The sequence below is a fragment of the Schistocerca piceifrons genome, unplaced genomic scaffold (assembly GCF_021461385.2).
Source record: "Schistocerca piceifrons isolate TAMUIC-IGC-003096 unplaced genomic scaffold, iqSchPice1.1 HiC_scaffold_587, whole genome shotgun sequence".
In the NCBI taxonomy this organism is placed as follows: Eukaryota; Metazoa; Arthropoda; class Insecta; order Orthoptera; family Acrididae; genus Schistocerca; species Schistocerca piceifrons.
The window spans coordinates 1-25450 of record NW_025728829.1 but is presented as its reverse complement, the minus strand read 5'-3'; the positions used below and the strand labels follow the sequence as shown (position 1 = coordinate 25450).

The 25450-nt window shown below is 55.1% G+C and overlaps 59 non-coding genes across 59 annotated transcripts; 11 read left to right on the top strand and 48 right to left on the bottom strand.

The window, feature by feature from the left end:
- Positions 1–261: 261 nt before the first annotated feature.
- Trnai-aau lies at positions 262–335 on the bottom strand. Its single transcript has one exon. It is a non-coding gene; the product is annotated as a tRNA-Ile (tRNA).
- Positions 336–533: 198 nt separating this feature from the next.
- Trnae-uuc lies at positions 534–605 on the bottom strand. Its single transcript has one exon. It is a non-coding gene; the product is annotated as a tRNA-Glu (tRNA).
- Positions 606–910: 305 nt separating this feature from the next.
- On the bottom strand, positions 911–983 carry Trnam-cau. The gene has a single exon. It is a non-coding gene; the product is annotated as a tRNA-Met (tRNA).
- Positions 984–1363: 380 nt separating this feature from the next.
- Positions 1364–1434, bottom strand: Trnag-gcc. Its single transcript has one exon. It is a non-coding gene; the product is annotated as a tRNA-Gly (tRNA).
- A 325-nt stretch (positions 1435–1759) lies between these two features.
- Trnag-ucc lies at positions 1760–1831 on the top strand. Its single transcript has one exon. It is a non-coding gene; the product is annotated as a tRNA-Gly (tRNA).
- Positions 1832–2429: 598 nt separating this feature from the next.
- Positions 2430–2503, bottom strand: Trnai-aau. The gene has a single exon. It is a non-coding gene; the product is annotated as a tRNA-Ile (tRNA).
- Positions 2504–2701: 198 nt separating this feature from the next.
- On the bottom strand, positions 2702–2773 carry Trnae-uuc. The gene has a single exon. It is a non-coding gene; the product is annotated as a tRNA-Glu (tRNA).
- Positions 2774–3078: 305 nt separating this feature from the next.
- Trnam-cau lies at positions 3079–3151 on the bottom strand. Its single transcript has one exon. It is a non-coding gene; the product is annotated as a tRNA-Met (tRNA).
- A 380-nt stretch (positions 3152–3531) lies between these two features.
- Trnag-gcc lies at positions 3532–3602 on the bottom strand. The gene has a single exon. It is a non-coding gene; the product is annotated as a tRNA-Gly (tRNA).
- Positions 3603–3927: 325 nt separating this feature from the next.
- Trnag-ucc lies at positions 3928–3999 on the top strand. Its single transcript has one exon. It is a non-coding gene; the product is annotated as a tRNA-Gly (tRNA).
- Positions 4000–4597: 598 nt separating this feature from the next.
- On the bottom strand, positions 4598–4671 carry Trnai-aau. The gene has a single exon. It is a non-coding gene; the product is annotated as a tRNA-Ile (tRNA).
- A 198-nt stretch (positions 4672–4869) lies between these two features.
- Positions 4870–4941, bottom strand: Trnae-uuc. The gene has a single exon. It is a non-coding gene; the product is annotated as a tRNA-Glu (tRNA).
- A 305-nt stretch (positions 4942–5246) lies between these two features.
- On the bottom strand, positions 5247–5319 carry Trnam-cau. The gene has a single exon. It is a non-coding gene; the product is annotated as a tRNA-Met (tRNA).
- Positions 5320–5699: 380 nt separating this feature from the next.
- Trnag-gcc lies at positions 5700–5770 on the bottom strand. Its single transcript has one exon. It is a non-coding gene; the product is annotated as a tRNA-Gly (tRNA).
- Positions 5771–6095: 325 nt separating this feature from the next.
- On the top strand, positions 6096–6167 carry Trnag-ucc. The gene has a single exon. It is a non-coding gene; the product is annotated as a tRNA-Gly (tRNA).
- Positions 6168–6765: 598 nt separating this feature from the next.
- On the bottom strand, positions 6766–6839 carry Trnai-aau. Its single transcript has one exon. It is a non-coding gene; the product is annotated as a tRNA-Ile (tRNA).
- Positions 6840–7037: 198 nt separating this feature from the next.
- Trnae-uuc lies at positions 7038–7109 on the bottom strand. Its single transcript has one exon. It is a non-coding gene; the product is annotated as a tRNA-Glu (tRNA).
- Positions 7110–7414: 305 nt separating this feature from the next.
- On the bottom strand, positions 7415–7487 carry Trnam-cau. Its single transcript has one exon. It is a non-coding gene; the product is annotated as a tRNA-Met (tRNA).
- Positions 7488–7867: 380 nt separating this feature from the next.
- Positions 7868–7938, bottom strand: Trnag-gcc. Its single transcript has one exon. It is a non-coding gene; the product is annotated as a tRNA-Gly (tRNA).
- Positions 7939–8263: 325 nt separating this feature from the next.
- On the top strand, positions 8264–8335 carry Trnag-ucc. Its single transcript has one exon. It is a non-coding gene; the product is annotated as a tRNA-Gly (tRNA).
- A 598-nt stretch (positions 8336–8933) lies between these two features.
- Positions 8934–9007, bottom strand: Trnai-aau. The gene has a single exon. It is a non-coding gene; the product is annotated as a tRNA-Ile (tRNA).
- A 198-nt stretch (positions 9008–9205) lies between these two features.
- Trnae-uuc lies at positions 9206–9277 on the bottom strand. Its single transcript has one exon. It is a non-coding gene; the product is annotated as a tRNA-Glu (tRNA).
- Positions 9278–9582: 305 nt separating this feature from the next.
- On the bottom strand, positions 9583–9655 carry Trnam-cau. The gene has a single exon. It is a non-coding gene; the product is annotated as a tRNA-Met (tRNA).
- A 380-nt stretch (positions 9656–10035) lies between these two features.
- On the bottom strand, positions 10036–10106 carry Trnag-gcc. The gene has a single exon. It is a non-coding gene; the product is annotated as a tRNA-Gly (tRNA).
- A 325-nt stretch (positions 10107–10431) lies between these two features.
- Positions 10432–10503, top strand: Trnag-ucc. The gene has a single exon. It is a non-coding gene; the product is annotated as a tRNA-Gly (tRNA).
- A 598-nt stretch (positions 10504–11101) lies between these two features.
- Positions 11102–11175, bottom strand: Trnai-aau. Its single transcript has one exon. It is a non-coding gene; the product is annotated as a tRNA-Ile (tRNA).
- Positions 11176–11373: 198 nt separating this feature from the next.
- Positions 11374–11445, bottom strand: Trnae-uuc. Its single transcript has one exon. It is a non-coding gene; the product is annotated as a tRNA-Glu (tRNA).
- Positions 11446–11750: 305 nt separating this feature from the next.
- Positions 11751–11823, bottom strand: Trnam-cau. Its single transcript has one exon. It is a non-coding gene; the product is annotated as a tRNA-Met (tRNA).
- Positions 11824–12203: 380 nt separating this feature from the next.
- Trnag-gcc lies at positions 12204–12274 on the bottom strand. Its single transcript has one exon. It is a non-coding gene; the product is annotated as a tRNA-Gly (tRNA).
- A 325-nt stretch (positions 12275–12599) lies between these two features.
- Trnag-ucc lies at positions 12600–12671 on the top strand. Its single transcript has one exon. It is a non-coding gene; the product is annotated as a tRNA-Gly (tRNA).
- A 598-nt stretch (positions 12672–13269) lies between these two features.
- On the bottom strand, positions 13270–13343 carry Trnai-aau. The gene has a single exon. It is a non-coding gene; the product is annotated as a tRNA-Ile (tRNA).
- A 198-nt stretch (positions 13344–13541) lies between these two features.
- Positions 13542–13613, bottom strand: Trnae-uuc. The gene has a single exon. It is a non-coding gene; the product is annotated as a tRNA-Glu (tRNA).
- A 305-nt stretch (positions 13614–13918) lies between these two features.
- On the bottom strand, positions 13919–13991 carry Trnam-cau. Its single transcript has one exon. It is a non-coding gene; the product is annotated as a tRNA-Met (tRNA).
- Positions 13992–14371: 380 nt separating this feature from the next.
- Trnag-gcc lies at positions 14372–14442 on the bottom strand. The gene has a single exon. It is a non-coding gene; the product is annotated as a tRNA-Gly (tRNA).
- A 325-nt stretch (positions 14443–14767) lies between these two features.
- On the top strand, positions 14768–14839 carry Trnag-ucc. The gene has a single exon. It is a non-coding gene; the product is annotated as a tRNA-Gly (tRNA).
- A 598-nt stretch (positions 14840–15437) lies between these two features.
- Positions 15438–15511, bottom strand: Trnai-aau. Its single transcript has one exon. It is a non-coding gene; the product is annotated as a tRNA-Ile (tRNA).
- A 198-nt stretch (positions 15512–15709) lies between these two features.
- Positions 15710–15781, bottom strand: Trnae-uuc. The gene has a single exon. It is a non-coding gene; the product is annotated as a tRNA-Glu (tRNA).
- A 305-nt stretch (positions 15782–16086) lies between these two features.
- On the bottom strand, positions 16087–16159 carry Trnam-cau. Its single transcript has one exon. It is a non-coding gene; the product is annotated as a tRNA-Met (tRNA).
- A 380-nt stretch (positions 16160–16539) lies between these two features.
- Trnag-gcc lies at positions 16540–16610 on the bottom strand. Its single transcript has one exon. It is a non-coding gene; the product is annotated as a tRNA-Gly (tRNA).
- Positions 16611–16935: 325 nt separating this feature from the next.
- On the top strand, positions 16936–17007 carry Trnag-ucc. The gene has a single exon. It is a non-coding gene; the product is annotated as a tRNA-Gly (tRNA).
- Positions 17008–17605: 598 nt separating this feature from the next.
- On the bottom strand, positions 17606–17679 carry Trnai-aau. The gene has a single exon. It is a non-coding gene; the product is annotated as a tRNA-Ile (tRNA).
- A 198-nt stretch (positions 17680–17877) lies between these two features.
- On the bottom strand, positions 17878–17949 carry Trnae-uuc. The gene has a single exon. It is a non-coding gene; the product is annotated as a tRNA-Glu (tRNA).
- Positions 17950–18254: 305 nt separating this feature from the next.
- On the bottom strand, positions 18255–18327 carry Trnam-cau. The gene has a single exon. It is a non-coding gene; the product is annotated as a tRNA-Met (tRNA).
- Positions 18328–18707: 380 nt separating this feature from the next.
- Trnag-gcc lies at positions 18708–18778 on the bottom strand. Its single transcript has one exon. It is a non-coding gene; the product is annotated as a tRNA-Gly (tRNA).
- Positions 18779–19103: 325 nt separating this feature from the next.
- On the top strand, positions 19104–19175 carry Trnag-ucc. The gene has a single exon. It is a non-coding gene; the product is annotated as a tRNA-Gly (tRNA).
- A 598-nt stretch (positions 19176–19773) lies between these two features.
- On the bottom strand, positions 19774–19847 carry Trnai-aau. The gene has a single exon. It is a non-coding gene; the product is annotated as a tRNA-Ile (tRNA).
- Positions 19848–20045: 198 nt separating this feature from the next.
- Trnae-uuc lies at positions 20046–20117 on the bottom strand. The gene has a single exon. It is a non-coding gene; the product is annotated as a tRNA-Glu (tRNA).
- Positions 20118–20422: 305 nt separating this feature from the next.
- Trnam-cau lies at positions 20423–20495 on the bottom strand. The gene has a single exon. It is a non-coding gene; the product is annotated as a tRNA-Met (tRNA).
- A 380-nt stretch (positions 20496–20875) lies between these two features.
- Positions 20876–20946, bottom strand: Trnag-gcc. Its single transcript has one exon. It is a non-coding gene; the product is annotated as a tRNA-Gly (tRNA).
- A 325-nt stretch (positions 20947–21271) lies between these two features.
- On the top strand, positions 21272–21343 carry Trnag-ucc. Its single transcript has one exon. It is a non-coding gene; the product is annotated as a tRNA-Gly (tRNA).
- Positions 21344–21941: 598 nt separating this feature from the next.
- Trnai-aau lies at positions 21942–22015 on the bottom strand. Its single transcript has one exon. It is a non-coding gene; the product is annotated as a tRNA-Ile (tRNA).
- Positions 22016–22213: 198 nt separating this feature from the next.
- On the bottom strand, positions 22214–22285 carry Trnae-uuc. The gene has a single exon. It is a non-coding gene; the product is annotated as a tRNA-Glu (tRNA).
- A 305-nt stretch (positions 22286–22590) lies between these two features.
- Positions 22591–22663, bottom strand: Trnam-cau. The gene has a single exon. It is a non-coding gene; the product is annotated as a tRNA-Met (tRNA).
- Positions 22664–23043: 380 nt separating this feature from the next.
- Positions 23044–23114, bottom strand: Trnag-gcc. Its single transcript has one exon. It is a non-coding gene; the product is annotated as a tRNA-Gly (tRNA).
- A 325-nt stretch (positions 23115–23439) lies between these two features.
- Trnag-ucc lies at positions 23440–23511 on the top strand. The gene has a single exon. It is a non-coding gene; the product is annotated as a tRNA-Gly (tRNA).
- A 588-nt stretch (positions 23512–24099) lies between these two features.
- Trnai-aau lies at positions 24100–24173 on the bottom strand. Its single transcript has one exon. It is a non-coding gene; the product is annotated as a tRNA-Ile (tRNA).
- Positions 24174–24371: 198 nt separating this feature from the next.
- Positions 24372–24443, bottom strand: Trnae-uuc. Its single transcript has one exon. It is a non-coding gene; the product is annotated as a tRNA-Glu (tRNA).
- A 305-nt stretch (positions 24444–24748) lies between these two features.
- On the bottom strand, positions 24749–24821 carry Trnam-cau. Its single transcript has one exon. It is a non-coding gene; the product is annotated as a tRNA-Met (tRNA).
- Positions 24822–25201: 380 nt separating this feature from the next.
- Positions 25202–25272, bottom strand: Trnag-gcc. Its single transcript has one exon. It is a non-coding gene; the product is annotated as a tRNA-Gly (tRNA).
- Between the last annotated feature and the right edge of the window lie 178 nt (positions 25273–25450).

Genomic DNA, 25450 nt, shown 5'->3' with positions numbered 1-25450 from the left:
CCCATGCGCTCACCCGCCCAAGTACTGACAGGGGCCAAAGTGGTTGCGCATCGGCAATCGGACATTTTCTTTCATTTTCTCTTTATCGGTTGAGAACCAGTGTATTCAAGATATTATGGCCATTGCCGAGTGAATGATGTAGCGCTTCCCGACGAGTCGGGTTCGGATCCTCTGTCAACTTCCACGCAGGGTGATGATCTTTTGGTCATCACACTCGCCAGCTGAAATCGGCGCTGCCTTTTCGTAGTAGTAAAAGAGCAGTGGCCCGTGGGGGGATCGAACCCACGACCTTCGCGTTATTAGCACGACGCTCTAACCAACTGAGCTAACGGGCCCCAGCAGATGCAGTTGCTCAGCCCTACGCTGGAAACTGGTGGCATGAAGCCGTACACCATTTCTATGGTCGTCGTGCGTCTGCTTCCCTAGTCTATATTCTGCTGACGGTCACGAAACAGTAGCTATATTGCGAGCAGGACGGGAAACGGCCGCTCGGACAGCTCAAACTTGTCACGACTCGTGTGGAAAAAATTCCGTTCCGGTACCGGGAATCGAACCCGGGCCTCCTGGGTGAAAGCCAGGTATCCTATCCACTAGACCACACCGGATGCGGCCGTTTCGTTCGACCGTTCGTACGGTCGCTTGTCGCATTTCGTGTCGAGTGCCGCGTCGGCGCCCTTCTCTCTTTGCGAGCATCTTTGCACAGACTGACTGGCAAGGCGCGCACCTCAAACGCCGCAGAGCAATGCTTTTGGCTTCATGCTCTGCTGGGAGAAGAGGAAAAGGGAAGCTGTAAGTAGCAATAACAGGAGGTAAACATTTTCCCGCTGAAGCGTTGAAAAGTTGTGGATAACAAACAAGAACTACGTTGGCGCCCTAGCAACAGCGCCACCATCAGTCACAGAAAATTAAATGCCCCGGGTGAGGATCGAACTCACGACCTTAAGATTATGAGACTTACGCGCTGCCTACTGCGCTACCGAGGCACGGGTGCACCACTGGTCCTGGAAACTGGGTAAATACCGTACCCAATATTAGACGTAGAGACACTGTACTTCCTGGGTAACGTGTTCTGTTGCTACACGCGCACTGCCGGCCCAGTTGATTGCGGTGTTGCTGCAGCTGTTGCAACGATAGGCAGCACTCCTTGTCGTTAAAGCTCAGTGCCTCGGAGGCACCTGGACACAGCAACTTGTGAGGCCAAGCCGACGCTAGTCTGCAGAACATCATGCGAGCGTCCTAGTGGGGACCGGCGAGTGCTGCGTTCTCGGTTCTTCTCAAGGGAATCCAGCTATATATTCTTGCGGATCGTGCATCTCAAGCGCGCAAGCCACACGGCAGCATTATCGCGGGAAAAGCAAAATGATGCATCGGCCGGGAATCGAACCCGGGCCGCCCGCGTGGCAGGCGAGCATTCTACCACTGAACCACCGATGCTGGGGCCAGCGGCAACTTCACGCTGCTTCCCGAGCAGATGTCTCAAGGGAAAGTGGGACTGCCGTCAAGCGCCGTAGCATTCTGTGGAGAAGATGCTGCAGACGCTGAATCCTGCACTGCACTGCTTAAAAATGCCGCCAGAACGCGGTCCTCGCCGGCGCCGACTCTTGCCAAAGGATGCGAAATGTGCGCGGATACGCTGTCCGAATGCGTCTGGATGTGCTCCCCTAGCCTACCTCGAAATGCGCCTGCCAGGTACGATCACCTTCGGCCGCTGCCGACAGGCGGGAAGCCGACACAGCGCGGAGGCGGGGCGCTCGCTTGTGCGGTGGTGGTGTAATGGTCAGCATAGTTGCCTTCCAAGCAGTTGATCCGGGTTCGATTCCCGGCCACCGCAGCAGGCTTTTAATTTCGCGTATGAGTACTTTTGCCACGCGCTCTTAAATTATTGTTTTTCCGGCCTCCTACTCGCTGCATACCAGCCCTTAGTGTGTCTCGACTTGTCTCGACTTTGCTCGGCTGACGCGAGAGCTGACGCTCTCAAATCGGCCTATATCAAAACGACAAGCACGAGAAACGACTGAGAGAGGTAAAGAGAGGTGAGGCTAGGCGATGGACACACAGCACGCCCCCTTCATTTCACGGTGGCGTCTCCCTGACCGAATCGGGCTGCAGCTCCGAAAACTAAGGAGAAACAAAAATAGGAAGTAAAACTGCCAATAGTACCCTGTGTTCCCATGCGCTCACCCGCCCAAGTACTGACAGGGGCCAAAGTGGTTGCGCATCGGCAATCGGACATTTTCTTTCATTTTCTCTTTATCGGTTGAGAACCAGTGTATTCAAGATATTATGGCCATTGCCGAGTGAATGATGTAGCGCTTCCCGACGAGTCGGGTTCGGATCCTCTGTCAACTTCCACGCAGGGTGATGATCTTTTGGTCATCACACTCGCCAGCTGAAATCGGCGCTGCCTTTTCGTAGTAGTAAAAGAGCAGTGGCCCGTGGGGGGATCGAACCCACGACCTTCGCGTTATTAGCACGACGCTCTAACCAACTGAGCTAACGGGCCCCAGCAGATGCAGTTGCTCAGCCCTACGCTGGAAACTGGTGGCATGAAGCCGTACACCATTTCTATGGTCGTCGTGCGTCTGCTTCCCTAGTCTATATTCTGCTGACGGTCACGAAACAGTAGCTATATTGCGAGCAGGACGGGAAACGGCCGCTCGGACAGCTCAAACTTGTCACGACTCGTGTGGAAAAAATTCCGTTCCGGTACCGGGAATCGAACCCGGGCCTCCTGGGTGAAAGCCAGGTATCCTAGCCACTAGACCACACCGGATGCGGCCGTTTCGTTCGACCGTTCGTACGGTCGCTTGTCGCATTTCGTGTCGAGTGCCGCGTCGGCGCCCTTCTCTCTTTGCGAGCATCTTTGCACAGACTGACTGGCAAGGCGCGCACCTCAAACGCCGCAGAGCAATGCTTTTGGCTTCATGCTCTGCTGGGAGAAGAGGAAAAGGGAAGCTGTAAGTAGCAATAACAGGAGGTAAACATTTTCCCGCTGAAGCGTTGAAAAGTTGTGGATAACAAACAAGAACTACGTTGGCGCCCTAGCAACAGCGCCACCATCAGTCACAGAAAATTAAATGCCCCGGGTGAGGATCGAACTCACGACCCTAAGATTATGAGACTTACGCGCTGCCTACTGCGCTACCGAGGCACGGGTGCACCACTGGTCCTGGAAACTGGGTAAATACCGTACCCAATATTAGACGTAGAGACACTGTACTTCCTGGGTAACGTGTTCTGTTGCTACACGCGCACTGCCGGCCCAGTTGATTGCGGTGTTGCTGCAGCTGTTGCAACGATAGGCAGCACTCCTTGTCGTTAAAGCTCAGTGCCTCGGAGGCACCTGGACACAGCAACTTGTGAGGCCAAGCCGACGCTAGTCTGCAGAACATCATGCGAGCGTCCTAGTGGGGACCGGCGAGTGCTGCGTTCTCGGTTCTTCTCAAGGGAATCCAGCTATATATTCTTGCGGATCGTGCATCTCAAGCGCGCAAGCCACACGGCAGCATTATCGCGGGAAAAGCAAAATGATGCATCGGCCGGGAATCGAACCCGGGCCGCCCGCGTGGCAGGCGAGCATTCTACCACTGAACCACCGATGCTGGGGCCAGCGGCAACTTCACGCTGCTTCCCGAGCAGATGTCTCAAGGGAAAGTGGGACTGCCGTCAAGCGCCGTAGCATTCTGTGGAGAAGATGCTGCAGACGCTGAATCCTGCACTGCACTGCTTAAAAATGCCGCCAGAACGCGGTCCTCGCCGGCGCCGACTCTTGCCAAAGGATGCGAAATGTGCGCGGATACGCTGTCCGAATGCGTCTGGATGTGCTCCCCTAGCCTACCTCGAAATGCGCCTGCCAGGTACGATCACCTTCGGCCGCTGCCGACAGGCGGGAAGCCGACACAGCGCGGAGGCGGGGCGCTCGCTTGTGCGGTGGTGGTGTAATGGTCAGCATAGTTGCCTTCCACGCAGTTGATCCGGGTTCGATTCCCGGCCACCGCAGCAGGCTTTTAATTTCGCGTATGAGTACTTTTGCCACGCGCTCTTAAATTATTGTTTTTCCGGCCTCCTACTCGCTGCATACCAGCCCTTAGTGTGTCTCGACTTGTCTCGACTTTGCTCGGCTGACGCGAGAGCTGACGCTCTCAAATCGGCCTATATCAAAACGACAAGCACGAGAAACGACTGAGAGAGGTAAAGAGAGGTGAGGCTAGGCGATGGACACACAGCACGCCCCCTTCATTTCACGGTGGCGTCTCCCTGACCGAATCGGGCTGCAGCTCCGAAAACTAAGGAGAAACAAAAATAGGAAGTAAAACTGCCAATAGTACCCTGTGTTCCCATGCGCTCACCCGCCCAAGTACTGACAGGGGCCAAAGTGGTTGCGCATCGGCAATCGGACATTTTCTTTCATTTTCTCTTTATCGGTTGAGAACCAGTGTATTCAAGATATTATGGCCATTGCCGAGTGAATGATGTAGCGCTTCCCGACGAGTCGGGTTCGGATCCTCTGTCAACTTCCACGCAGGGTGATGATCTTTTGGTCATCACACTCGCCAGCTGAAATCGGCGCTGCCTTTTCGTAGTAGTAAAAGAGCAGTGGCCCGTGGGGGGATCGAACCCACGACCTTCGCGTTATTAGCACGACGCTCTAACCAACTGAGCTAACGGGCCCCAGCAGATGCAGTTGCTCAGCCCTACGCTGGAAACTGGTGGCATGAAGCCGTACACCATTTCTATGGTCGTCGTGCGTCTGCTTCCCTAGTCTATATTCTGCTGACGGTCACGAAACAGTAGCTATATTGCGAGCAGGACGGGAAACGGCCGCTCGGACAGCTCAAACTTGTCACGACTCGTGTGGAAAAAATTCCGTTCCGGTACCGGGAATCGAACCCGGGCCTCCTGGGTGAAAGCCAGGTATCCTAGCCACTAGACCACACCGGATGCGGCCGTTTCGTTCGACCGTTCGTACGGTCGCTTGTCGCATTTCGTGTCGAGTGCCGCGTCGGCGCCCTTCTCTCTTTGCGAGCATCTTTGCACAGACTGACTGGCAAGGCGCGCACCTCAAACGCCGCAGAGCAATGCTTTTGGCTTCATGCTCTGCTGGGAGAAGAGGAAAAGGGAAGCTGTAAGTAGCAATAACAGGAGGTAAACATTTTCCCGCTGAAGCGTTGAAAAGTTGTGGATAACAAACAAGAACTACGTTGGCGCCCTAGCAACAGCGCCACCATCAGTCACAGAAAATTAAATGCCCCGGGTGAGGATCGAACTCACGACCCTAAGATTATGAGACTTACGCGCTGCCTACTGCGCTACCGAGGCACGGGTGCACCACTGGTCCTGGAAACTGGGTAAATACCGTACCCAATATTAGACGTAGAGACACTGTACTTCCTGGGTAACGTGTTCTGTTGCTACACGCGCACTGCCGGCCCAGTTGATTGCGGTGTTGCTGCAGCTGTTGCAACGATAGGCAGCACTCCTTGTCGTTAAAGCTCAGTGCCTCGGAGGCACCTGGACACAGCAACTTGTGAGGCCAAGCCGACGCTAGTCTGCAGAACATCATGCGAGCGTCCTAGTGGGGACCGGCGAGTGCTGCGTTCTCGGTTCTTCTCAAGGGAATCCAGCTATATATTCTTGCGGATCGTGCATCTCAAGCGCGCAAGCCACACGGCAGCATTATCGCGGGAAAAGCAAAATGATGCATCGGCCGGGAATCGAACCCGGGCCGCCCGCGTGGCAGGCGAGCATTCTACCACTGAACCACCGATGCTGGGGCCAGCGGCAACTTCACGCTGCTTCCCGAGCAGATGTCTCAAGGGAAAGTGGGACTGCCGTCAAGCGCCGTAGCATTCTGTGGAGAAGATGCTGCAGACGCTGAATCCTGCACTGCACTGCTTAAAAATGCCGCCAGAACGCGGTCCTCGCCGGCGCCGACTCTTGCCAAAGGATGCGAAATGTGCGCGGATACGCTGTCCGAATGCGTCTGGATGTGCTCCCCTAGCCTACCTCGAAATGCGCCTGCCAGGTACGATCACCTTCGGCCGCTGCCGACAGGCGGGAAGCCGACACAGCGCGGAGGCGGGGCGCTCGCTTGTGCGGTGGTGGTGTAATGGTCAGCATAGTTGCCTTCCACGCAGTTGATCCGGGTTCGATTCCCGGCCACCGCAGCAGGCTTTTAATTTCGCGTATGAGTACTTTTGCCACGCGCTCTTAAATTATTGTTTTTCCGGCCTCCTACTCGCTGCATACCAGCCCTTAGTGTGTCTCGACTTGTCTCGACTTTGCTCGGCTGACGCGAGAGCTGACGCTCTCAAATCGGCCTATATCAAAACGACAAGCACGAGAAACGACTGAGAGAGGTAAAGAGAGGTGAGGCTAGGCGATGGACACACAGCACGCCCCCTTCATTTCACGGTGGCGTCTCCCTGACCGAATCGGGCTGCAGCTCCGAAAACTAAGGAGAAACAAAAATAGGAAGTAAAACTGCCAATAGTACCCTGTGTTCCCATGCGCTCACCCGCCCAAGTACTGACAGGGGCCAAAGTGGTTGCGCATCGGCAATCGGACATTTTCTTTCATTTTCTCTTTATCGGTTGAGAACCAGTGTATTCAAGATATTATGGCCATTGCCGAGTGAATGATGTAGCGCTTCCCGACGAGTCGGGTTCGGATCCTCTGTCAACTTCCACGCAGGGTGATGATCTTTTGGTCATCACACTCGCCAGCTGAAATCGGCGCTGCCTTTTCGTAGTAGTAAAAGAGCAGTGGCCCGTGGGGGGATCGAACCCACGACCTTCGCGTTATTAGCACGACGCTCTAACCAACTGAGCTAACGGGCCCCAGCAGATGCAGTTGCTCAGCCCTACGCTGGAAACTGGTGGCATGAAGCCGTACACCATTTCTATGGTCGTCGTGCGTCTGCTTCCCTAGTCTATATTCTGCTGACGGTCACGAAACAGTAGCTATATTGCGAGCAGGACGGGAAACGGCCGCTCGGACAGCTCAAACTTGTCACGACTCGTGTGGAAAAAATTCCGTTCCGGTACCGGGAATCGAACCCGGGCCTCCTGGGTGAAAGCCAGGTATCCTAGCCACTAGACCACACCGGATGCGGCCGTTTCGTTCGACCGTTCGTACGGTCGCTTGTCGCATTTCGTGTCGAGTGCCGCGTCGGCGCCCTTCTCTCTTTGCGAGCATCTTTGCACAGACTGACTGGCAAGGCGCGCACCTCAAACGCCGCAGAGCAATGCTTTTGGCTTCATGCTCTGCTGGGAGAAGAGGAAAAGGGAAGCTGTAAGTAGCAATAACAGGAGGTAAACATTTTCCCGCTGAAGCGTTGAAAAGTTGTGGATAACAAACAAGAACTACGTTGGCGCCCTAGCAACAGCGCCACCATCAGTCACAGAAAATTAAATGCCCCGGGTGAGGATCGAACTCACGACCTTAAGATTATGAGACTTACGCGCTGCCTACTGCGCTACCGAGGCACGGGTGCACCACTGGTCCTGGAAACTGGGTAAATACCGTACCCAATATTAGACGTAGAGACACTGTACTTCCTGGGTAACGTGTTCTGTTGCTACACGCGCACTGCCGGCCCAGTTGATTGCGGTGTTGCTGCAGCTGTTGCAACGATAGGCAGCACTCCTTGTCGTTAAAGCTCAGTGCCTCGGAGGCACCTGGACACAGCAACTTGTGAGGCCAAGCCGACGCTAGTCTGCAGAACATCATGCGAGCGTCCTAGTGGGGACCGGCGAGTGCTGCGTTCTCGGTTCTTCTCAAGGGAATCCAGCTATATATTCTTGCGGATCGTGCATCTCAAGCGCGCAAGCCACACGGCAGCATTATCGCGGGAAAAGCAAAATGATGCATCGGCCGGGAATCGAACCCGGGCCGCCCGCGTGGCAGGCGAGCATTCTACCACTGAACCACCGATGCTGGGGCCAGCGGCAACTTCACGCTGCTTCCCGAGCAGATGTCTCAAGGGAAAGTGGGACTGCCGTCAAGCGCCGTAGCATTCTGTGGAGAAGATGCTGCAGACGCTGAATCCTGCACTGCACTGCTTAAAAATGCCGCCAGAACGCGGTCCTCGCCGGCGCCGACTCTTGCCAAAGGATGCGAAATGTGCGCGGATACGCTGTCCGAATGCGTCTGGATGTGCTCCCCTAGCCTACCTCGAAATGCGCCTGCCAGGTACGATCACCTTCGGCCGCTGCCGACAGGCGGGAAGCCGACACAGCGCGGAGGCGGGGCGCTCGCTTGTGCGGTGGTGGTGTAATGGTCAGCATAGTTGCCTTCCAAGCAGTTGATCCGGGTTCGATTCCCGGCCACCGCAGCAGGCTTTTAATTTCGCGTATGAGTACTTTTGCCACGCGCTCTTAAATTATTGTTTTTCCGGCCTCCTACTCGCTGCATACCAGCCCTTAGTGTGTCTCGACTTGTCTCGACTTTGCTCGGCTGACGCGAGAGCTGACGCTCTCAAATCGGCCTATATCAAAACGACAAGCACGAGAAACGACTGAGAGAGGTAAAGAGAGGTGAGGCTAGGCGATGGACACACAGCACGCCCCCTTCATTTCACGGTGGCGTCTCCCTGACCGAATCGGGCTGCAGCTCCGAAAACTAAGGAGAAACAAAAATAGGAAGTAAAACTGCCAATAGTACCCTGTGTTCCCATGCGCTCACCCGCCCAAGTACTGACAGGGGCCAAAGTGGTTGCGCATCGGCAATCGGACATTTTCTTTCATTTTCTCTTTATCGGTTGAGAACCAGTGTATTCAAGATATTATGGCCATTGCCGAGTGAATGATGTAGCGCTTCCCGACGAGTCGGGTTCGGATCCTCTGTCAACTTCCACGCAGGGTGATGATCTTTTGGTCATCACACTCGCCAGCTGAAATCGGCGCTGCCTTTTCGTAGTAGTAAAAGAGCAGTGGCCCGTGGGGGGATCGAACCCACGACCTTCGCGTTATTAGCACGACGCTCTAACCAACTGAGCTAACGGGCCCCAGCAGATGCAGTTGCTCAGCCCTACGCTGGAAACTGGTGGCATGAAGCCGTACACCATTTCTATGGTCGTCGTGCGTCTGCTTCCCTAGTCTATATTCTGCTGACGGTCACGAAACAGTAGCTATATTGCGAGCAGGACGGGAAACGGCCGCTCGGACAGCTCAAACTTGTCACGACTCGTGTGGAAAAAATTCCGTTCCGGTACCGGGAATCGAACCCGGGCCTCCTGGGTGAAAGCCAGGTATCCTAGCCACTAGACCACACCGGATGCGGCCGTTTCGTTCGACCGTTCGTACGGTCGCTTGTCGCATTTCGTGTCGAGTGCCGCGTCGGCGCCCTTCTCTCTTTGCGAGCATCTTTGCACAGACTGACTGGCAAGGCGCGCACCTCAAACGCCGCAGAGCAATGCTTTTGGCTTCATGCTCTGCTGGGAGAAGAGGAAAAGGGAAGCTGTAAGTAGCAATAACAGGAGGTAAACATTTTCCCGCTGAAGCGTTGAAAAGTTGTGGATAACAAACAAGAACTACGTTGGCGCCCTAGCAACAGCGCCACCATCAGTCACAGAAAATTAAATGCCCCGGGTGAGGATCGAACTCACGACCTTAAGATTATGAGACTTACGCGCTGCCTACTGCGCTACCGAGGCACGGGTGCACCACTGGTCCTGGAAACTGGGTAAATACCGTACCCAATATTAGACGTAGAGACACTGTACTTCCTGGGTAACGTGTTCTGTTGCTACACGCGCACTGCCGGCCCAGTTGATTGCGGTGTTGCTGCAGCTGTTGCAACGATAGGCAGCACTCCTTGTCGTTAAAGCTCAGTGCCCCGGAGGCACCTGGACACAGCAACTTGTGAGGCCAAGCCGACGCTAGTCTGCAGAACATCATGCGAGCGTCCTAGTGGGGACCGGCGAGTGCTGCGTTCTCGGTTCTTCTCAAGGGAATCCAGCTATATATTCTTGCGGATCGTGCATCTCAAGCGCGCAAGCCACACGGCAGCATTATCGCGGGAAAAGCAAAATGATGCATCGGCCGGGAATCGAACCCGGGCCGCCCGCGTGGCAGGCGAGCATTCTACCACTGAACCACCGATGCTGGGGCCAGCGGCAACTTCACGCTGCTTCCCGAGCAGATGTCTCAAGGGAAAGTGGGACTGCCGTCAAGCGCCGTAGCATTCTGTGGAGAAGATGCTGCAGACGCTGAATCCTGCACTGCACTGCTTAAAAATGCCGCCAGAACGCGGTCCTCGCCGGCGCCGACTCTTGCCAAAGGATGCGAAATGTGCGCGGATACGCTGTCCGAATGCGTCTGGATGTGCTCCCCTAGCCTACCTCGAAATGCGCCTGCCAGGTACGATCACCTTCGGCCGCTGCCGACAGGCGGGAAGCCGACACAGCGCGGAGGCGGGGCGCTCGCTTGTGCGGTGGTGGTGTAATGGTCAGCATAGTTGCCTTCCAAGCAGTTGATCCGGGTTCGATTCCCGGCCACCGCAGCAGGCTTTTAATTTCGCGTATGAGTACTTTTGCCACGCGCTCTTAAATTATTGTTTTTCCGGCCTCCTACTCGCTGCATACCAGCCCTTAGTGTGTCTCGACTTGTCTCGACTTTGCTCGGCTGACGCGAGAGCTGACGCTCTCAAATCGGCCTATATCAAAACGACAAGCACGAGAAACGACTGAGAGAGGTAAAGAGAGGTGAGGCTAGGCGATGGACACACAGCACGCCCCCTTCATTTCACGGTGGCGTCTCCCTGACCGAATCGGGCTGCAGCTCCGAAAACTAAGGAGAAACAAAAATAGGAAGTAAAACTGCCAATAGTACCCTGTGTTCCCATGCGCTCACCCGCCCAAGTACTGACAGGGGCCAAAGTGGTTGCGCATCGGCAATCGGACATTTTCTTTCATTTTCTCTTTATCGGTTGAGAACCAGTGTATTCAAGATATTATGGCCATTGCCGAGTGAATGATGTAGCGCTTCCCGACGAGTCGGGTTCGGATCCTCTGTCAACTTCCACGCAGGGTGATGATCTTTTGGTCATCACACTCGCCAGCTGAAATCGGCGCTGCCTTTTCGTAGTAGTAAAAGAGCAGTGGCCCGTGGGGGGATCGAACCCACGACCTTCGCGTTATTAGCACGACGCTCTAACCAACTGAGCTAACGGGCCCCAGCAGATGCAGTTGCTCAGCCCTACGCTGGAAACTGGTGGCATGAAGCCGTACACCATTTCTATGGTCGTCGTGCGTCTGCTTCCCTAGTCTATATTCTGCTGACGGTCACGAAACAGTAGCTATATTGCGAGCAGGACGGGAAACGGCCGCTCGGACAGCTCAAACTTGTCACGACTCGTGTGGAAAAAATTCCGTTCCGGTACCGGGAATCGAACCCGGGCCTCCTGGGTGAAAGCCAGGTATCCTAGCCACTAGACCACACCGGATGCGGCCGTTTCGTTCGACCGTTCGTACGGTCGCTTGTCGCATTTCGTGTCGAGTGCCGCGTCGGCGCCCTTCTCTCTTTGCGAGCATCTTTGCACAGACTGACTGGCAAGGCGCGCACCTCAAACGCCGCAGAGCAATGCTTTTGGCTTCATGCTCTGCTGGGAGAAGAGGAAAAGGGAAGCTGTAAGTAGCAATAACAGGAGGTAAACATTTTCCCGCTGAAGCGTTGAAAAGTTGTGGATAACAAACAAGAACTACGTTGGCGCCCTAGCAACAGCGCCACCATCAGTCACAGAAAATTAAATGCCCCGGGTGAGGATCGAACTCACGACCTTAAGATTATGAGACTTACGCGCTGCCTACTGCGCTACCGAGGCACGGGTGCACCACTGGTCCTGGAAACTGGGTAAATACCGTACCCAATATTAGACGTAGAGACACTGTACTTCCTGGGTAACGTGTTCTGTTGCTACACGCGCACTGCCGGCCCAGTTGATTGCGGTGTTGCTGCAGCTGTTGCAACGATAGGCAGCACTCCTTGTCGTTAAAGCTCAGTGCCTCGGAGGCACCTGGACACAGCAACTTGTGAGGCCAAGCCGACGCTAGTCTGCAGAACATCATGCGAGCGTCCTAGTGGGGACCGGCGAGTGCTGCGTTCTCGGTTCTTCTCAAGGGAATCCAGCTATATATTCTTGCGGATCGTGCATCTCAAGCGCGCAAGCCACACGGCAGCATTATCGCGGGAAAAGCAAAATGATGCATCGGCCGGGAATCGAACCCGGGCCGCCCGCGTGGCAGGCGAGCATTCTACCACTGAACCACCGATGCTGGGGCCAGCGGCAACTTCACGCTGCTTCCCGAGCAGATGTCTCAAGGGAAAGTGGGACTGCCGTCAAGCGCCGTAGCATTCTGTGGAGAAGATGCTGCAGACGCTGAATCCTGCACTGCACTGCTTAAAAATGCCGCCAGAACGCGGTCCTCGCCGGCGCCGACTCTTGCCAAAGGATGCGAAATGTGCGCGGATACGCTGTCCGAATGCGTCTGGATGTGCTCCCCTAGCCTACCTCGAAATGCGCCTGCCAGGTACGATCACCTTCGGCCGCTGCCGACAGGCGGGAAGCCGACACAGCGCGGAGGCGGGGCGCTCGCTTGTGCGGTGGTGGTGTAATGGTCAGCATAGTTGCCTTCCAAGCAGTTGATCCGGGTTCGATTCCCGGCCACCGCAGCAGGCTTTTAATTTCGCGTATGAGTACTTTTGCCACGCGCTCTTAAATTATTGTTTTTCCGGCCTCCTACTCGCTGCATACCAGCCCTTAGTGTGTCTCGACTTGTCTCGACTTTGCTCGGCTGACGCGAGAGCTGACGCTCTCAAATCGGCCTATATCAAAACGACAAGCACGAGAAACGACTGAGAGAGGTAAAGAGAGGTGAGGCTAGGCGATGGACACACAGCACGCCCCCTTCATTTCACGGTGGCGTCTCCCTGACCGAATCGGGCTGCAGCTCCGAAAACTAAGGAGAAACAAAAATAGGAAGTAAAACTGCCAATAGTACCCTGTGTTCCCATGCGCTCACCCGCCCAAGTACTGACAGGGGCCAAAGTGGTTGCGCATCGGCAATCGGACATTTTCTTTCATTTTCTCTTTATCGGTTGAGAACCAGTGTATTCAAGATATTATGGCCATTGCCGAGTGAATGATGTAGCGCTTCCCGACGAGTCGGGTTCGGATCCTCTGTCAACTTCCACGCAGGGTGATGATCTTTTGGTCATCACACTCGCCAGCTGAAATCGGCGCTGCCTTTTCGTAGTAGTAAAAGAGCAGTGGCCCGTGGGGGGATCGAACCCACGACCTTCGCGTTATTAGCACGACGCTCTAACCAACTGAGCTAACGGGCCCCAGCAGATGCAGTTGCTCAGCCCTACGCTGGAAACTGGTGGCATGAAGCCGTACACCATTTCTATGGTCGTCGTGCGTCTGCTTCCCTAGTCTATATTCTGCTGACGGTCACGAAACAGTAGCTATATTGCGAGCAGGACGGGAAACGGCCGCTCGGACAGCTCAAACTTGTCACGACTCGTGTGGAAAAAATTCCGTTCCGGTACCGGGAATCGAACCCGGGCCTCCTGGGTGAAAGCCAGGTATCCTAGCCACTAGACCACACCGGATGCGGCCGTTTCGTTCGACCGTTCGTACGGTCGCTTGTCGCATTTCGTGTCGAGTGCCGCGTCGGCGCCCTTCTCTCTTTGCGAGCATCTTTGCACAGACTGACTGGCAAGGCGCGCACCTCAAACGCCGCAGAGCAATGCTTTTGGCTTCATGCTCTGCTGGGAGAAGAGGAAAAGGGAAGCTGTAAGTAGCAATAACAGGAGGTAAACATTTTCCCGCTGAAGCGTTGAAAAGTTGTGGATAACAAACAAGAACTACGTTGGCGCCCTAGCAACAGCGCCACCATCAGTCACAGAAAATTAAATGCCCCGGGTGAGGATCGAACTCACGACCTTAAGATTATGAGACTTACGCGCTGCCTACTGCGCTACCGAGGCACGGGTGCACCACTGGTCCTGGAAACTGGGTAAATACCGTACCCAATATTAGACGTAGAGACACTGTACTTCCTGGGTAACGTGTTCTGTTGCTACACGCGCACTGCCGGCCCAGTTGATTGCGGTGTTGCTGCAGCTGTTGCAACGATAGGCAGCACTCCTTGTCGTTAAAGCTCAGTGCCTCGGAGGCACCTGGACACAGCAACTTGTGAGGCCAAGCCGACGCTAGTCTGCAGAACATCATGCGAGCGTCCTAGTGGGGACCGGCGAGTGCTGCGTTCTCGGTTCTTCTCAAGGGAATCCAGCTATATATTCTTGCGGATCGTGCATCTCAAGCGCGCAAGCCACACGGCAGCATTATCGCGGGAAAAGCAAAATGATGCATCGGCCGGGAATCGAACCCGGGCCGCCCGCGTGGCAGGCGAGCATTCTACCACTGAACCACCGATGCTGGGGCCAGCGGCAACTTCACGCTGCTTCCCGAGCAGATGTCTCAAGGGAAAGTGGGACTGCCGTCAAGCGCCGTAGCATTCTGTGGAGAAGATGCTGCAGACGCTGAATCCTGCACTGCACTGCTTAAAAATGCCGCCAGAACGCGGTCCTCGCCGGCGCCGACTCTTGCCAAAGGATGCGAAATGTGCGCGGATACGCTGTCCGAATGCGTCTGGATGTGCTCCCCTAGCCTACCTCGAAATGCGCCTGCCAGGTACGATCACCTTCGGCCGCTGCCGACAGGCGGGAAGCCGACACAGCGCGGAGGCGGGGCGCTCGCTTGTGCGGTGGTGGTGTAATGGTCAGCATAGTTGCCTTCCAAGCAGTTGATCCGGGTTCGATTCCCGGCCACCGCAGCAGGCTTTTAATTTCGCGTATGAGTACTTTTGCCACGCGCTCTTAAATTATTGTTTTTCCGGCCTCCTACTCGCTGCATACCAGCCCTTAGTGTGTCTCGACTTGTCTCGACTTTGCTCGGCTGACGCGAGAGCTGACGCTCTCAAATCGGCCTATATCAAAACGACAAGCACGAGAAACGACTGAGAGAGGTAAAGAGAGGTGAGGCTAGGCGATGGACACACAGCACGCCCCCTTCATTTCACGGTGGCGTCTCCCTGACCGAATCGGGCTGCAGCTCCGAAAACTAAGGAGAAACAAAAATAGGAAGTAAAACTGCCAATAGTACCCTGTGTTCCCATGCGCTCACCCGCCCAAGTACTGACAGGGGCCAAAGTGGTTGCGCATCGGCAATCGGACATTTTCTTTCATTTTCTCTTTATCGGTTGAGAACCAGTGTATTCAAGATATTATGGCCATTGCCGAGTGAATGATGTAGCGCTTCCCGACGAGTCGGGTTCGGATCCTCTGTCAACTTCCACGCAGGGTGATGATCTTTTGGTCATCACACTCGCCAGCTGAAATCGGCGCTGCCTTTTCGTAGTAGTAAAAGAGCAGTGGCCCGTGGGGGGATCGAACCCACGACCTTCGCGTTATTAGCACGACGCTCTAACCAACTGAGCTAACGGGCCCCAGCAGATGCAGTTGCCCAGCCCTACGCTGGAAACTGGTGGCATGAAGCCGTACACCATTTCTATGGTCGTCGTGCGTCTGCTTCCCTAGTCTATATTCTGCTGACGGTCACGAAACAGTAGCTATATTGCGAGCAGGACGGGAAACGGCCGCTCGGACAGCTCAAACTTGTCACGACTCGTGTGGAAAAAATTCCGTTCCGGTACCGGGAATCGAACCCGGGCCTCCTGGGTGAAAGCCAGGTATCCTAGCCACTAGACCACACCGGATGCGGCCGTTTCGTTCGACCGTTCGTACGGTCGCTTGTCGCATTTCGTGTCGAGTGCCGCGTCGGCGCCCTTCTCTCTTTGCGAGCATCTTTGCACAGACTGACTGGCAAGGCGCGCACCTCAAACGCCGCAGAGCAATGCTTTTGGCTTCATGCTCTGCTGGGAGAAGAGGAAAAGGGAAGCTGTAAGTAGCAATAACAGGAGGTAAACATTTTCCCGCTGAAGCGTTGAAAAGTTGTGGATAACAAACAAGAACTACGTTGGCGCCCTAGCAACAGCGCCACCATCAGTCACAGAAAATTAAATGCCCCGGGTGAGGATCGAACTCACGACCTTAAGATTATGAGACTTACGCGCTGCCTACTGCGCTACCGAGGCACGGGTGCACCACTGGTCCTGGAAACTGGGTAAATACCGTACCCAATATTAGACGTAGAGACACTGTACTTCCTGGGTAACGTGTTCTGTTGCTACACGCGCACTGCCGGCCCAGTTGATTGCGGTGTTGCTGCAGCTGTTGCAACGATAGGCAGCACTCCTTGTCGTTAAAGCTCAGTGCCTCGGAGGCACCTGGACACAGCAACTTGTGAGGCCAAGCCGACGCTAGTCTGCAGAACATCATGCGAGCGTCCTAGTGGGGACCGGCGAGTGCTGCGTTCTCGGTTCTTCTCAAGGGAATCCAGCTATATATTCTTGCGGATCGTGCATCTCAAGCGCGCAAGCCACACGGCAGCATTATCGCGGGAAAAGCAAAATGATGCATCGGCCGGGAATCGAACCCGGGCCGCCCGCGTGGCAGGCGAGCATTCTACCACTGAACCACCGATGCTGGGGCCAGCGGCAACTTCACGCTGCTTCCCGAGCAGATGTCTCAAGGGAAAGTGGGACTGCCGTCAAGCGCCGTAGCATTCTGTGGAGAAGATGCTGCAGACGCTGAATCCTGCACTGCACTGCTTAAAAATGCCGCCAGAACGCGGTCCTCGCCGGCGCCGACTCTTGCCAAAGGATGCGAAATGTGCGCGGATACGCTGTCCGAATGCGTCTGGATGTGCTCCCCTAGCCTACCTCGAAATGCGCCTGCCAGGTACGATCACCTTCGGCCGCTGCCGACAGGCGGGAAGCCGACACAGCGCGGAGGCGGGGCGCTCGCTTGTGCGGTGGTGGTGTAATGGTCAGCATAGTTGCCTTCCAAGCAGTTGATCCGGGTTCGATTCCCGGCCACCGCAGCAGGCTTTTAATTTCGCGTATGAGTACTTTTGCCACGCGCTCTTAAATTATTGTTTTTCCGGCCTCCTACTCGCTGCATACCAGCCCTTAGTGTGTCTCGACTTGTCTCGACTTTGCTCGGCTGACGCGAGAGCTGACGCTCTCAAATCGGCCTATATCAAAACGACAAGCACGAGAAACGACTGAGAGAGGTAAAGAGAGGTGAGGCTAGGCGATGGACACACAGCACGCCCCCTTCATTTCACGGTGGCGTCTCCCTGACCGAATCGGGCTGCAGCTCCGAAAACTAAGGAGAAACAAAAATAGGAAGTAAAACTGCCAATAGTACCCTGTGTTCCCATGCGCTCACCCGCCCAAGTACTGACAGGGGCCAAAGTGGTTGCGCATCGGCAATCGGACATTTTCTTTCATTTTCTCTTTATCGGTTGAGAACCAGTGTATTCAAGATATTATGGCCATTGCCGAGTGAATGATGTAGCGCTTCCCGACGAGTCGGGTTCGGATCCTCTGTCAACTTCCACGCAGGGTGATGATCTTTTGGTCATCACACTCGCCAGCTGAAATCGGCGCTGCCTTTTCGTAGTAGTAAAAGAGCAGTGGCCCGTGGGGGGATCGAACCCACGACCTTCGCGTTATTAGCACGACGCTCTAACCAACTGAGCTAACGGGCCCCAGCAGATGCAGTTGCTCAGCCCTACGCTGGAAACTGGTGGCATGAAGCCGTACACCATTTCTATGGTCGTCGTGCGTCTGCTTCCCTAGTCTATATTCTGCTGACGGTCACGAAACAGTAGCTATATTGCGAGCAGGACGGGAAACGGCCGCTCGGACAGCTCAAACTTGTCACGACTCGTGTGGAAAAAATTCCGTTCCGGTACCGGGAATCGAACCCGGGCCTCCTGGGTGAAAGCCAGGTATCCTATCCACTAGACCACACCGGATGCGGCCGTTTCGTTCGACCGTTCGTACGGTCGCTTGTCGCATTTCGTGTCGAGTGCCGCGTCGGCGCCCTTCTCTCTTTGCGAGCATCTTTGCACAGACTGACTGGCAAGGCGCGCACCTCAAACGCCGCAGAGCAATGCTTTTGGCTTCATGCTCTGCTGGGAGAAGAGGAAAAGGGAAGCTGTAAGTAGCAATAACAGGAGGTAAACATTTTCCCGCTGAAGCGTTGAAAAGTTGTGGATAACAAACAAGAACTACGTTGGCGCCCTAGCAACAGCGCCACCATCAGTCACAGAAAATTAAATGCCCCGGGTGAGGATCGAACTCACGACCTTAAGATTATGAGACTTACGCGCTGCCTACTGCGCTACCGAGGCACGGGTGCACCACTGGTCCTGGAAACTGGGTAAATACCGTACCCAATATTAGACGTAGAGACACTGTACTTCCTGGGTAACGTGTTCTGTTGCTACACGCGCACTGCCGGCCCAGTTGATTGCGGTGTTGCTGCAGCTGTTGCAACGATAGGCAGCACTCCTTGTCGTTAAAGCTCAGTGCCTCGGAGGCACCTGGACACAGCAACTTGTGAGGCCAAGCCGACGCTAGTCTGCAGAACATCATGCGAGCGTCCTAGTGGGGACCGGCGAGTGCTGCGTTCTCGGTTCTTCTCAAGGGAATCCAGCTATATATTCTTGCGGATCGTGCATCTCAAGCGCGCAAGCCACACGGCAGCATTATCGCGGGAAAAGCAAAATGATGCATCGGCCGGGAATCGAACCCGGGCCGCCCGCGTGGCAGGCGAGCATTCTACCACTGAACCACCGATGCTGGGGCCAGCGGCAACTTCACGCTGCTTCCCGAGCAGATGTCTCAAGGGAAAGTGGGACTGCCGTCAAGCGCCGTAGCATTCTGTGGAGAAGATGCTGCAGACGCTGAATCCTGCACTGCACTGCTTAAAAATGCCGCCAGAACGCGGTCCTCGCCGGCGCCGACTCTTGCCAAAGGATGCGAAATGTGCGCGGATACGCTGTCCGAATGCGTCTGGATGTGCTCCCCTAGCCTACCTCGAAATGCGCCTGCCAGGTACGATCACCTTCGGCCGCTGCCGACAGGCGGGAAGCCGACACAGCGCGGAGGCGGGGCGCTCGCTTGTGCGGTGGTGGTGTAATGGTCAGCATAGTTGCCTTCCAAGCAGTTGATCCGGGTTCGATTCCCGGCCACCGCAGCAGGCTTTTAATTTCGCGTATGAGTACTTTTGCCACGCGCTCTTAAATTATTGTTTTTCCGGCCTCCTACTCGCTGCATACCAGCCCTTAGTGTGTCTCGACTTGTCTCGACTTTGCTCGGCTGACGCGAGAGCTGACGCTCTCAAATCGGCCTATATCAAAACGACAAGCACGAGAAACGACTGAGAGAGGTAAAGAGAGGTGAGGCTAGGCGATGGACACACAGCACGCCCCCTTCATTTCACGGTGGCGTCTCCCTGACCGAATCGGGCTGCAGCTCCGAAAACTAAGGAGAAACAAAAATAGGAAGTAAAACTGCCAATAGTACCCTGTGTTCCCATGCGCTCACCCGCCCAAGTACTGACAGGGGCCAAAGTGGTTGCGCATCGGCAATCGGACATTTTCTTTCATTTTCTCTTTATCGGTTGAGAACCAGTGTATTCAAGATATTATGGCCATTGCCGAGTGAATGATGTAGCGCTTCCCGACGAGTCGGGTTCGGATCCTCTGTCAACTTCCACGCAGGGTGATGATCTTTTGGTCATCACACTCGCCAGCTGAAATCGGCGCTGCCTTTTCGTAGTAGTAAAAGAGCAGTGGCCCGTGGGGGGATCGAACCCACGACCTTCGCGTTATTAGCACGACGCTCTAACCAACTGAGCTAACGGGCCCCAGCAGATGCAGTTGCTCAGCCCTACGCTGGAAACTGGTGGCATGAAGCCGTACACCATTTCTATGGTCGTCGTGCGTCTGCTTCCCTAGTCTATATTCTGCTGACGGTCACGAAACAGTAGCTATATTGCGAGCAGGACGGGAAACGGCCGCTCGGACAGCTCAAACTTGTCACGACTCGTGTGGAAAAAATTCCGTTCCGGTACCGGGAATCGAACCCGGGCCTCCTGGGTGAAAGCCAGGTATCCTAGCCACTAGACCACACCGGATGCGGCCGTTTCGTTCGACCGTTCGTACGGTCGCTTGTCGCATTTCGTGTCGAGTGCCGCGTCGGCGCCCTTCTCTCTTTGCGAGCATCTTTGCACAGACTGACTGGCAAGGCGCGCACCTCAAACGCCGCAGAGCAATGCTTTTGGCTTCATGCTCTGCTGGGAGAAGAGGAAAAGGGAAGCTGTAAGTAGCAATAACAGGAGGTAAACATTTTCCCGCTGAAGCGTTGAAAAGTTGTGGATAACAAACAAGAACTACGTTGGCGCCCTAGCAACAGCGCCACCATCAGTCACAGAAAATTAAATGCCCCGGGTGAGGATCGAACTCACGACCTTAAGATTATGAGACTTACGCGCTGCCTACTGCGCTACCGAGGCACGGGTGCACCACTGGTCCTGGAAACTGGGTAAATACCGTACCCAATATTAGACGTAGAGACACTGTACTTCCTGGGTAACGTGTTCTGTTGCTACACGCGCACTGCCGGCCCAGTTGATTGCGGTGTTGCTGCAGCTGTTGCAACGATAGGCAGCACTCCTTGTCGTTAAAGCTCAGTGCCTCGGAGGCACCTGGACACAGCAACTTGTGAGGCCAAGCCGACGCTAGTCTGCAGAACATCATGCGAGCGTCCTAGTGGGGACCGGCGAGTGCTGCGTTCTCGGTTCTTCTCAAGGGAATCCAGCTATATATTCTTGCGGATCGTGCATCTCAAGCGCGCAAGCCACACGGCAGCATTATCGCGGGAAAAGCAAAATGATGCATCGGCCGGGAATCGAACCCGGGCCGCCCGCGTGGCAGGCGAGCATTCTACCACTGAACCACCGATGCTGGGGCCAGCGGCAACTTCACGCTGCTTCCCGAGCAGATGTCTCAAGGGAAAGTGGGACTGCCGTCAAGCGCCGTAGCATTCTGTGGAGAAGATGCTGCAGACGCTGAATCCTGCACTGCACTGCTTAAAAATGCCGCCAGAACGCGGTCCTCGCCGGCGCCGACTCTTGCCAAAGGATGCGAAATGTGCGCGGATACGCTGTCCGAATGCGTCTGGATGTGCTCCCCTAGCCTACCTCGAAATGCGCCTGCCAGGTACGATCACCTTCGGCCGCTGCCGACAGGCGGGAAGCCGACACAGCGCGGAGGCGGGGCGCTCGCTTGTGCGGTGGTGGTGTAATGGTCAGCATAGTTGCCTTCCAAGCAGTTGATCCGGGTTCGATTCCCGGCCACCGCAGCAGGCTTTTAATTTCGCGTATGAGTACTTTTGCCACGCGCTCTTAAATTATTGTTTTTCCGGCCTCCTACTCGCTGCATACCAGCCCTTAGTGTGTCTCGACTTGTCTCGACTTTGCTCGGCTGACGCGAGAGCTGACGCTCTCAAATCGGCCTATATCAAAACGACAAGCACGAGAAACGACTGAGAGAGGTAAAGAGAGGTGAGGCTAGGCGATGGACACACAGCACGCCCCCTTCATTTCACGGTGGCGTCTCCCTGACCGAATCGGGCTGCAGCTCCGAAAACTAAGGAGAAACAAAAATAGGAAGTAAAACTGCCAATAGTACCCTGTGTTCCCATGCGCTCACCCGCCCAAGTACTGACAGGGGCCAAAGTGGTTGCGCATCGGCAATCGGACATTTTCTTTCATTTTCTCTTTATCGGTTGAGAACCAGTGTATTCAAGATATTATGGCCATTGCCGAGTGAATGATGTAGCGCTTCCCGACGAGTCGGGTTCGGATCCTCTGTCAACTTCCACGCAGGGTGATGATCTTTTGGTCATCACACTCGCCAGCTGAAATCGGCGCTGCCTTTTCGTAGTAGTAAAAGAGCAGTGGCCCGTGGGGGGATCGAACCCACGACCTTCGCGTTATTAGCACGACGCTCTAACCAACTGAGCTAACGGGCCCCAGCAGATGCAGTTGCTCAGCCCTACGCTGGAAACTGGTGGCATGAAGCCGTACACCATTTCTATGGTCGTCGTGCGTCTGCTTCCCTAGTCTATATTCTGCTGACGGTCACGAAACAGTAGCTATATTGCGAGCAGGACGGGAAACGGCCGCTCGGACAGCTCAAACTTGTCACGACTCGTGTGGAAAAAATTCCGTTCCGGTACCGGGAATCGAACCCGGGCCTCCTGGGTGAAAGCCAGGTATCCTAGCCACTAGACCACACCGGATGCGGCCGTTTCGTTCGACCGTTCGTACGGTCGCTTGTCGCATTTCGTGTCGAGTGCCGCGTCGGCGCCCTTCTCTCTTTGCGAGCATCTTTGCACAGACTGACTGGCAAGGCGCGCACCTCAAACGCCGCAGAGCAATGCTTTTGGCTTCATGCTCTGCTGGGAGAAGAGGAAAAGGGAAGCTGTAAGTAGCAATAACAGGAGGTAAACATTTTCCCGCTGAAGCGTTGAAAAGTTGTGGATAACAAACAAGAACTACGTTGGCGCCCTAGCAACAGCGCCACCATCAGTCACAGAAAATTAAATGCCCCGGGTGAGGATCGAACTCACGACCTTAAGATTATGAGACTTACGCGCTGCCTACTGCGCTACCGAGGCACGGGTGCACCACTGGTCCTGGAAACTGGGTAAATACCGTACCCAATATTAGACGTAGAGACACTGTACTTCCTGGGTAACGTGTTCTGTTGCTACACGCGCACTGCCGGCCCAGTTGATTGCGGTGTTGCTGCAGCTGTTGCAACGATAGGCAGCACTCCTTGTCGTTAAAGCTCAGTGCCTCGGAGGCACCTGGACACAGCAACTTGTGAGGCCAAGCCGACGCTAGTCTGCAGAACATCATGCGAGCGTCCTAGTGGGGACCGGCGAGTGCTGCGTTCTCGGTTCTTCTCAAGGGAATCCAGCTATATATTCTTGCGGATCGTGCATCTCAAGCGCGCAAGCCACACGGCAGCATTATCGCGGGAAAAGCAAAATGATGCATCGGCCGGGAATCGAACCCGGGCCGCCCGCGTGGCAGGCGAGCATTCTACCACTGAACCACCGATGCTGGGGCCAGCGGCAACTTCACGCTGCTTCCCGAGCAGATGTCTCAAGGGAAAGTGGGACTGCCGTCAAGCGCCGTAGCATTCTGTGGAGAAGATGCTGCAGACGCTGAATCCTGCACTGCACTGCTTAAAAATGCCGCCAGAACGCGGTCCTCGCCGGCGCCGACTCTTGCCAAAGGATGCGAAATGTGCGCGGATACGCTGTCCGAATGCGTCTGGATGTGCTCCCCTAGCCTACCTCGAAATGCGCCTGCCAGGTACGATCACCTTCGGCCGCTGCCGACAGGCGGGAAGCCGACACAGCGCGGAGGCGGGGCGCTCGCTTGTGCGGTGGTGGTGTAATGGTCAGCATAGTTGCCTTCCAAGCAGTTGATCCGGGTTCGATTCCCGGCCACCGCAGCAGGCTTTTAATTTCGCGTATGAGTACTTTTGCCACGCGCTCTTAAATTATTGTTTTTCCGGCCTCCTACTCGCTGCATACCAGCCCTTAGTGTGTCTCGACTTTGCTCGGCTGACGCGAGAGCTGACGCTCTCAAATCGGCCTATATCAAAACGACAAGCACGAGAAACGACTGAGAGAGGTAAAGAGAGGTGAGGCTAGGCGATGGACACACAGCACGCCCCCTTCATTTCACGGTGGCGTCTCCCTGACCGAATCGGGCTGCAGCTCCGAAAACTAAGGAGAAACAAAAATAGGAAGTAAAACTGCCAATAGTACCCTGTGTTCCCATGCGCTCACCCGCCCAAGTACTGACAGGGGCCAAAGTGGTTGCGCATCGGCAATCGGACATTTTCTTTCATTTTCTCTTTATCGGTTGAGAACCAGTGTATTCAAGATATTATGGCCATTGCCGAGTGAATGATGTAGCGCTTCCCGACGAGTCGGGTTCGGATCCTCTGTCAACTTCCACGCAGGGTGATGATCTTTTGGTCATCACACTCGCCAGCTGAAATCGGCGCTGCCTTTTCGTAGTAGTAAAAGAGCAGTGGCCCGTGGGGGGATCGAACCCACGACCTTCGCGTTATTAGCACGACGCTCTAACCAACTGAGCTAACGGGCCCCAGCAGATGCAGTTGCTCAGCCCTACGCTGGAAACTGGTGGCATGAAGCCGTACACCATTTCTATGGTCGTCGTGCGTCTGCTTCCCTAGTCTATATTCTGCTGACGGTCACGAAACAGTAGCTATATTGCGAGCAGGACGGGAAACGGCCGCTCGGACAGCTCAAACTTGTCACGACTCGTGTGGAAAAAATTCCGTTCCGGTACCGGGAATCGAACCCGGGCCTCCTGGGTGAAAGCCAGGTATCCTAGCCACTAGACCACACCGGATGCGGCCGTTTCGTTCGACCGTTCGTACGGTCGCTTGTCGCATTTCGTGTCGAGTGCCGCGTCGGCGCCCTTCTCTCTTTGCGAGCATCTTTGCACAGACTGACTGGCAAGGCGCGCACCTCAAACGCCGCAGAGCAATGCTTTTGGCTTCATGCTCTGCTGGGAGAAGAGGAAAAGGGAAGCTGTAAGTAGCAATAACAGGAGGTAAACATTTTCCCGCTGAAGCGTTGAAAAGTTGTGGATAACAAACAAGAACTACGTTGGCGCCCTAGCAACAGCGCCACCATCAGTCACAGAAAATTAAATGCCCCGGGTGAGGATCGAACTCACGACCTTAAGATTATGAGACTTACGCGCTGCCTACTGCGCTACCGAGGCACGGGTGCACCACTGGTCCTGGAAACTGGGTAAATACCGTACCCAATATTAGACGTAGAGACACTGTACTTCCTGGGTAACGTGTTCTGTTGCTACACGCGCACTGCCGGCCCAGTTGATTGCGGTGTTGCTGCAGCTGTTGCAACGATAGGCAGCACTCCTTGTCGTTAAAGCTCAGTGCCTCGGAGGCACCTGGACACAGCAACTTGTGAGGCCAAGCCGACGCTAGTCTGCAGAACATCATGCGAGCGTCCTAGTGGGGACCGGCGAGTGCTGCGTTCTCGGTTCTTCTCAAGGGAATCCAGCTATATATTCTTGCGGATCGTGCATCTCAAGCGCGCAAGCCACACGGCAGCATTATCGCGGGAAAAGCAAAATGATGCATCGGCCGGGAATCGAACCCGGGCCGCCCGCGTGGCAGGCGAGCATTCTACCACTGAACCACCGATGCTGGGGCCAGCGGCAACTTCACGCTGCTTCCCGAGCAGATGTCTCAAGGGAAAGTGGGACTGCCGTCAAGCGCCGTAGCATTCTGTGGAGAAGATGCTGCAGACGCTGAATCCTGCACTGCACTGCTTAAAAATGCCGCCAGAACGCGGTCCTCGCCGGCGCCGACTCTTGCCAAAGGA